General features: G+C 39.3%; 1 pseudogene; it reads left to right on the top strand.

Moving 5' to 3' along the window:
- The first annotated feature begins 2,165 nt into the window (after window positions 1-2,165).
- On the top strand, window positions 2,166-2,297 carry LOC119618363 (U4 spliceosomal RNA; annotated as a pseudogene).
- The last annotated feature ends 6,992 nt before the right edge of the window (window positions 2,298-9,289 follow it).

The raw sequence follows: 9,289 nt of genomic DNA, 5'->3' as shown, positions 1-9,289 counted from the left end.
CGGCATGTACCTTGCTTGCATTGCAGCTGAGGGACCCCAGAAATCAGTCTGACCTAGGGTTTTTTTTTTTTTTTTTTTGAGACAAAGTTTCTCTCTTGTTCCCCAGTGCAATGGCGTGATCTCAGCTCACTGCAATTTCCGCCTCCTTGGTTCAAGCTATTCTCCTGCCTCAGCCTCCCAAGTAGCTGGGATTACAGGCATGTGCCACCATACCGGGCTAATTTTTGTATTTTTAGTAGAGATAGGGTTTCACCGTGTTGGCCAGGCTGGTTTCGAACTCCTGACCTCAGGTCATTCACCTGCCTCGGCCTCCCAAAGTGCTGGGATTGTGTGAGCCACCATGCCCAGCCTGATGTAGGTTTTATAACCTGAGGGCTAATGACACACTGAATTAAATCAGTGAAGGATATCCTGTTTCTAGGGGTCCCTGGAACACAGCCTGGGCTATTCTGGTCAGTACCCTCCATTTCAAAGTTTTGCATTCTCAGTAAATTCTACATTTATTATTGAGAACTACAAGTGGGGAAGGGAGGACAACTGAGTAAGACCAAGGTCACCTGGAGAACTGTCCTTCAACATCTCCATCTTTCTCTGTTACATCAAATAGATCAATAATGATAACAACAATGACATCAATAATAATAAAGAAATAAAAATGTCTTGGTCTGATTTTTGTTTCTTATAACAGAATACTTAAAACTGCACTATTTATAAGAATTTTTTTTTTCTGCTTTGGGTAGGGAATATTTCTGTATTTCTTGTTTGGTTATAATGGTCAAATCGGCAAATTGCTGGGTTTTCAGTGCTTGGCTATTCACTGTGCAGCATCTCATTGGAACAATTAAAATGGTACAGAAAAGTCAGAGCAGTGGAACCAAAGCTGGGGATTTCTTGAGAACCAGTGAAGATACTTAGCAGTTTGAACTAAATAGACCTTGACCATATATAGGCCAATAACCATGCATTAAATATATTTTGACTTTTCATGAAATCTCTCTTGGGTGTCTTTTCTTCTATTTTCAAAGACACAAAAAGAAAGAGGCAGTGTCATTAAGCATAAATTATCTTAAGCATAAATTATCTCATCTCAGAGATGAGATGATGTAGGTCAAGGTCCAGCACCCTGGAAAGATGGAGTCTAGTGTAGCAATTTTCCTAACTTCCTCCATGTCTTCTAGCTCAGGTAAGCTACTTCCTTCTAGTTCTGATATGTGCTATAAATGTATAGCCTGTGTATATATTTGACAACCTATAGCAAACCTTGTTTTAGAATGGTAGGGAGAGAATACAGTAGATAAATCTAACCATCCCTTTTTGTGCAAGACCCTCTGTCCATATCTTTACTTCAAGAATCCTTTTAGAGTTGGAAATCAATAGAGTGGAATTCTAGTACTGTCTCTTTTTCAAGAAGACAAAAAATCTTCATGACATCAGAGGATTTGGAATTTATTTGTGGCCACAGAGGCAATCCTTTTCATGCAATGAATGAACTAGCTAATAATACCCAGCCTTGAGCATATTATCTCCGGCTGAATCCCTCTTTTTGTCCAGTTGTATATCACAGAGTATTCATTACTGAGAAATGCATTTGCTTGTCGAGTGATTCTCTCCTTGTGCAATTGTTTTGTTGTTTGGATTTTGAGGTCTAAGGTTTGGTCTGAAGGAGACTTGGGTTATTACTAAGCTCATTACCAAGATGTGGAGGAAAGATCTCAGTTCAAGTTAAATTGCATATGTTTGCCCACAAATTCACATTTGTATTAGCATCTTAGCCTGCCTTCTAAGAAATGAAATTTATTTCTCACAGTGAAGGCTGGAAGTCCATTGTCATGGGGGCACAGTAAGAGCCTTCTTGCTGGTTGGAACTCTACAGAGTCCTGAGGTTGCATACCTCACACGGCAAGGAGAATGGGTATGCTAACATGCTAACTCAGATCCCTCTTCTTTTTATACAATTACCAGTCCCATTACCTGATAACCCATTAAGCTGTGAATGAATTAATTCATTCATGAGGGCAGAGCCCTTATGACCCAGTACTTCTTAAATAGTCCACATCTCTCAACACTATCACATTGGGAATTACATTTCAACATGAATTTTGGAGGGAAGAAACATTTAAACCATACACAATGGAAAAATAAATCAAAATAAAATAAACCTCTTTAGCTTTGCTCAATGGCAGTATTATGACCAACGAGCTCCATCTGAGGCATGATTACTGCTAATTGAAAATTTTTCCCAATACGACTATTGAAATATAGTTTGGATTGGCATTTTTTGGACAGTCTGTATGGAAACTAAACTTTGTTAGTAAGAAAATAAAAATTAATGATAAATAAAAAACTGCTGACTTAAGTTGATTTATACTTCTGTATCTCATAAAATTGGAATATACATTTATTAAAATTTGTAGCAGTCTAGGAATTTTGACGCTAAGGTAACAGGTGGGGTTTTCTTCCCTATACACCTTCTTGATGCTAGAATAGGGTAATTTATAAGGTAAGAATAAGATCTGAATATATAATAGAAATTGTTCTCAGATGCAAGCACCAGTAGCATTTTAAGTGAGGCAGATAAAATAGACTGCTAATAAAGTAACTGGAGTTGTGTCATAAGATACTGTCAATCTTAGAAGTAGAAAGTTGTGCTTGTCGTGTATCTCTTTCACCCTGATGCTGGACCAGGAAGAGTAGAATTTCTTAAATGTCTTCCTCTTACAAGAAGGGCCTGAGAAAACCATCAAAGGGGACCAAATGACTGGCAGCCCAGGCCAGAGTCCATGCTAAAGCAGCAGTGACATGCAGAAGCATAGAGGGCCATCGAGGGAAATATCTCATTTATATATTTATTGATACTAAGGTTTCCTCTGTGAACTATCCAGTGGGATCCTTAGATGCATTTTAAAATTAGTTTTCTTATCTTTTGCTTATTGGCTTGCAAAAGCTCTTCATAAATTAACTATTTTAGGCATTCGAATAATTTTTTTTTTAATTTTAGGTGTAATGTTTTTTTGTAAACAAAAAAGCCTACAATTTTATTTGTTTGTTTTGAGATGGAGTCTTGCTCTGTCGCCCAGGGTGGAGTGCAGTGGCGTGATCTTGGCTCACTGCAACCTCCGCCTCCCTGGTTCAAGCGATTCTTCTGCCTCAGCCTCCCAACAGATGTTTTTATTTGGTATGGTGAGACATGTTTATCTCCTTTATGGCTTTTGGGTTCCTGCTAAGCAAAACTTAACAATTTCTAAATGCAACATTTCCTTCAAAATTGGAAATTTAAACTTAAATACTAGTAGCTCACCTTACTACTTCTTAGTTGTTTTAATTATTACGTTGATTTCTCTTTAATCTCTTGCGTTGTTTCTCGCCTTAACTTTGGAGACAATCCTTCACCAAAAGCTCAGTTTTGGAAATACTCTCAGTGACTCTTCTCCTCTTTGGTATACTACTTGGGTGGTTCTTCATTACTTCCTATTTTCTCTTTAGCTCTCTATGTTTTGCTGCCTGTGATCTGCTCAACACTCATTTCCTAAAACCTGGCCCCAAGGAAGAAATAACCACAATTGCCTTGATCAATAACAAGACACAGAATGTTTTCATTTCTGTGTCAGATTTTGCTTTTCCCAATTACCATTTATAATTTCAAAATATTCACTATCTAAGCAACATCGGAGTAAATACACTTACATTTACATTTCCCTTTATTTCTCTCCTCCTCTGGGACCTTAACATGCCACTACTCTTCACTGACTCACATCCCTCAGCTGATCTCTTTAAGTGGCACCTGTCACCCCAAGAGGGTAGTGAGGGCTGCCTCTGCTCTTTAGCTCATATTGTACCCCAATGCTCTTTGGAACTGTCTGGCGAGGACTCTGTTCTCTCTCACTTACCTAGTAGGTGTGCATTTCTTTGTTGGTGACCACCTTGAATCTTCATGGTACCAGTGATTTGAGGTGGTCTGGCAGAGTGGATGATAAAGTCTTTTTACCCTTTGTATTATACTCTTTCAATGCAGTTCAAAAGTTGAGTTATTTAGGCCCAATGAGACACAGCGTTCAGTTAGATTAGATTCCTCAAAAGTTAGACTCTGGGGCAAGAATGTGGGAGCAGGTGGTTTATTTGTGAAGTGTTTGCAGGAAGCAAAAGTAAAGGAGTGGAGAGAGAGAGAGGAGGAGGATGCACCAACAAAGGTGTATTAAACAGTGTGTATGGAGGAACAGTGGTTCCATCCTACCAGGAACTCTCTGAAATATTGGTTAGAATACGACTCAGAATTGTCCTACTGGGTGTCTGGGAAGCTTGGGTATTTATCCACTGACTCTCATATCTCACTTGTTAAAGGATATCCCTGGGGGATAAATATCCAGCATTTTGGGGCCATCCCATAGCACTGAACAAGCTCCCACAACTCTGCAGAAAGCCCCAAGACTGAAAAACACAGATATGCAGCCTCTGAAAGGCTGTCGGCCATGCACAGGAATGTCCACGATGGGCTGTCAGCATGCATGGGAATGTCCACCATGGTTGTTGGTGAATGAAGCAGGACACTGACAGCACCTGCCATTGAGAAATTGAAATTTCATTTTGTAATTATAGCCCCCTTGCTGCATTTACGTGAATACATGTTCCATTGTGTTTTCTCTGAGCCAGTGTGAATGCTGGCTGTCTTTTGGGGAACACATTTGTTATCAGCCCACTCCCTACCCTCCTACTCTTCTCCTGCTGATACACTTCTGTCTGGCCTTTCAGTTTTCCAGAACTGTGCGAGTATGTCTGAACCCCAGCAATGTAGACAGGTTCAGTTATTTCCTCAGGGTCCCATTAGGCTTCCATGCAAATAGGTTTCCCAGTAGTTCCCAAGCTATGGCTGTGACATATCTTAACTCTCACCAGTGGACATAGCTGTGCTCAAGCTGAGAATCATACTGTACAATCTTAAAAATCTGATCTTTTATGTATTTTCTGTTTCTTGACCTCTGCCAACTGGTATTTGACATATTCTATATAAGGTAAAATAAAATGTACTTACAAACAGTTTTTTGCCAGGTTTCCCTAGATACACTTAGCAACCGGCTCCTTAAAACACAGCTTAAGTGTAGACTTAAAGTGACAGCATTTCTTTAAAAAGGACAGACAATTAATTAGTTCTGTCATGTGTAGAATGCCAAATAATTATCTTCTTTTCTTTGCTGTTTGCAGTCTCCTCCAATTATTACCTTACAAATATTTTAGAAGAAATACCTCAAAGAAGTTTGACTTTGGGCAAGTGACATTCTGTCAGAACCATTGCCAAGGACAGAAGAGGATGACTGGGACTCAGTGACTGCTGAAGTCTACCCTCTTCCATTGATTGATGTTACAGCTCCAGGCAAGGGGACCAGTTTCTCTGTATTGCATTTCCTTCAGTTTTAATACAGAAATACTAGTATACTAAAGCACTCCAGGGAAGTAAACCCAGAGGGGCAAGAACTGCTCATGGCAGAATAGCAAGAGGAGCCATGTGGTCATGTTTGCAAACTCTTGTTTAAAATTGACATTAGTTGAGGTTAACTTGCATTGAGGATAACTTCCCAATTAGCAGCTCTTCTGAAATTGCCCTTATAGGGCTTAAGCATTTGTTGTTTGGGCTGTATGCATTCTTATATTGTTGCATATGGGTTGCAGTCTGATTGATGTCTTTCTTTTCTTTTCTTTTCTTTTTTGAGAAAGAGTCTCACTCCATTGCCCAGGCTGGAGTGCAGTGGTGTGATCTCGGCTCACTGCAACCTCTTCCTCCTGGGTTCAAACAATTCTCCCGCCTCAGCCTCCCGAAGAGCTGGGATTACAGGTGCATACCACCTCACCCTGCTAATTCTTGTATTTTTTTTTTTAGTAGAAATGGGGTTTCATCATGTTGGCCAGGCTGGTCTCGAACTCCTGACCCCAAATGATCCACTCACCTTGGACTCCCGAAGTTCTGGGATTATAGGCATGAGCCACCATGGCCGGCTTGATTGACGTCTTTCTGGAGAACTTAGTTTAGTGCTTTAACCACTGTGTATTTAATAAATGCCAAGTGATGTGTTGTATGACTCCTCAGACTCTTATTGATATTTTTCTCCATATTTAGGGAGGCATATCATAAATTCAGAGAGAAATTCAGAATTTATCCTCTTCTATAACTACAGAATGAGGGAAGACTAAGCTATCAGTATCTGTCTGCATCTCTCCGCAGTTCATATCTGTGGGTCTCTGTCTCTGTACTTCTATATATGTATCATTCTTTCTCTCTTTTCTACAACCACATACACTTTAGATTCCCTGTTCCCTCCAAAGAGCATTTCTTACAATTAAGATGAATCATGACCAGTCTTGCCTTTTCAAGACCCATGAAAGGGGAAACTAGGTGGAATGTAAAAAGCCTAGGTTCTGGGCTTTGTTGTCCAGAATTCTTTGTTGTTGGGCGCAGCGGCTCATGCCTATAATACCAACAGTTTAGGAAGTCAGCTGGGAAGATTACTTGAGATTGAGAGTTCAAGACCAGCCTGGGCAATATAGCAAGGCCTCATCTCTTAAAAAAAATTAAAATTATTAGCCAGGCATAGCAGTGTGTGCATGTAGTCCCAACTACTCAGGAGGCTGAGGCAGGAGGATCACTTGAGCTGGGAGTTCAAGGTAACGATGAACCACGATCACACCACTGCACTGCAACCTGGGTGGCTCTGTTACATGACCTGCAAGTTACACCAGCTTTTTAAAGTCTTAGTTCCATGAGGTTCAATATATTTGCAGGTCCTCACAGTGAGAGAATGACACATCCCTTCTCATGCCTGCATGGCTCATGGTACGTCTCTCTGAAGGAGGATTAAACATCCCTCCATTATAGTACATTTGGCCATGTAACATTTAGCCAACATAATGTGAACAGAAGCTCTAAGAGCCATCTTATGGTACTAATATTGGTCTTTTCCTTTGTTAAAAGATCGGTACTGGTATGTCATAGGTAAGGGTTGTTCCTTCAGCTTTGGTCTCAGTAAACAGGAGAAGATGTTGAGCACAGAAACAGTTGATTCACAATGTAGACCTGTAAGGTGAGCAGGAAATAAATATTTCTTGCCATAAACTTCTAAGATCACATTGTACCTTAGCATAAAGTGATGTATGTATTTTCAGATCTATAAATTGGGAATATATCATTCATTTTTGCCAAGCTAATGTCAAGAAACAGTGAGATAATACATATAAAACTCAAAATATGGTAGTCAATGCAAGGCTTGGAAATATCAGTTTAAAAGCTTTGGGGGCAGCTCAAAAGACATATTTTTGGAGTCCCTACTTCTTTATTATTATTGTTACTTTTTTGAGAGACAGTCTTACTCTGTCACCAAGGCTGGAGTGCAATGGTGCGATCTCGGCTCACTGCAACCTTCACCTCGTGAGTTCAAGTGATTCTCCTACCTCAGTCTTCCAAGCAGCTGGGACTACAGGTGTGCACCACCACACCTGGCTAAAGTTTTGTATTTTTAGTAGAAACGGGGTTTCACCATGTTGGCCAGGCTGGTCTCGAAATCCTGACCTTGTGATCCGCCTACCTCCCAAAGTGCTGAGATTACGGGCATGAGCCACTTTGTCCAGCCAACTTCATTATTTTCAAGGTTGCTTTTGGTCAAGGAAAGGCACTTCTTTCTGAAGTAAGCTTTTGCTTCCGTTTTTAGAAAATATCAACATAGAATTCAAGATACAGTTCTAATTTCACCTCCTCTCTACAGCTTTATCAAATCCTCTGTCCCTAGCAAAATCAATTGCCTCTGTATAGCCATAACAACATTGTGTTATAAATGTTACATGGTGACTTTCCCACTAGTCTATCCAGGCTTGCTGTGGTTTGAATGTATTATTAAAGCTCCTGTGTTGAAAACTTAATCCCAAATGCAGTACTGTTGAGAAGTGTGACCCGTAAGAGGTGATAAGGTCTTGAGGGCTCCGTCCTCAAAAATGGATTAATGTCATTATTTCAGGAGTGGGTTACTTATTGTGGTAGTGGGTTTCTGATAGAAGGATGAGTTCAGCCTTGTTCTCTCACTCTCTCGTCCATGTGATGCCTTCCACCGTGTTACGACACAGTCAGTAGCCCATCACCAAATGTGGTCCCTTGATTTTGGACTTTCCAGCCTTTGGAACCATGAGCCAAATAAGTTTGTTTCTAATAAATTACTCAGTCTGTAGTATTCTGTTAAGACAGCATAAAACAGGCAAAGACAAGACCTTTGGGGTGGAAGTTGATTTTTATATTCATCCAAATAGGCAGAAATTACAGTGAAGCCTCATCGTATAAACAATTTTAATATATGCCAACAAACAACAAAACTTTATGATTCTGTTATCTTGTGCAATAACAAACACATCTAGTAACATGTATTCAAGTTATTAGTTTTATATTATAATGGAATTTTTTAAACCTTGCATGCCAGAAGAATGTTTCTGAATTCTTCACCCTATCCATTTCTTCATCATTGAGTTTATAAGCTCAGTGGTTTGAATGCCTCAGTATCTGGATGCACACTTTCCATTTGTCCTTTTGTAAATCTACTTTTTTGGTTTCCATAGTTTACTCTGCACAAGAATGTCTGTACTACATACATAATATATGTATGTTTATTATAGCATAGGGGTAAGTTAGTGGGTTTTCAAAGATAACTTAAAAAACTTTATCGAAGTAAAATAGATAGCAATATAATGTATATAGTTAAAATATGCAATTTGAAAAGTTTTGATAGATGTATACACCTATGAAACCATCATCACAGTAAAAATAGTGAACATATATCTAACACCTGGATATATTCTTGTGTCCCTTGTCATTCTTCTTCATTAACCACTCCCCATTCCCAAACAGCCACTGACCTGCTTTCTGTACTGCAAATTAGTTGATTTTCTAGGGTTTTATATAAATGGAATTATGTAGTGTGTACTTTTTTGTTTGGCTTCTTTCATTCAGCATAATTACTTTGAGATGAACGTTTGTGTCATTCCTACTTGTGGGCTACTACAAATATAATGCTTTTTGGAACATTTCTATGCATGTCTTTGTGTGGGCATTTGTTTTTATTAATCTTGGTAAATATCTATGAGTGGAATGGCGAGATCATATTCTAAGTTTATGCTAACTTGTTAAGAAACTGTCAAGTGGTTTTCCAAAGTGGTTGACCATCATAGATTCCCACGGTGGTGTATGAGAATACCAGTTCTTCTACATCTTTGCCAACAGCTGGTTAGTCCTTTAAATTATAGTCATCCTATTAGGTATGCATCT

This window comes from Chlorocebus sabaeus, chromosome 4 (genome assembly GCF_047675955.1).
Source record: "Chlorocebus sabaeus isolate Y175 chromosome 4, mChlSab1.0.hap1, whole genome shotgun sequence".
Lineage (NCBI taxonomy): Eukaryota > Metazoa > Chordata > Mammalia > Primates > Cercopithecidae > Chlorocebus > Chlorocebus sabaeus.
The sequence above is the reverse complement of the archived record's forward strand: the minus strand, read 5'-3'. Positions and strand labels throughout refer to the sequence as shown.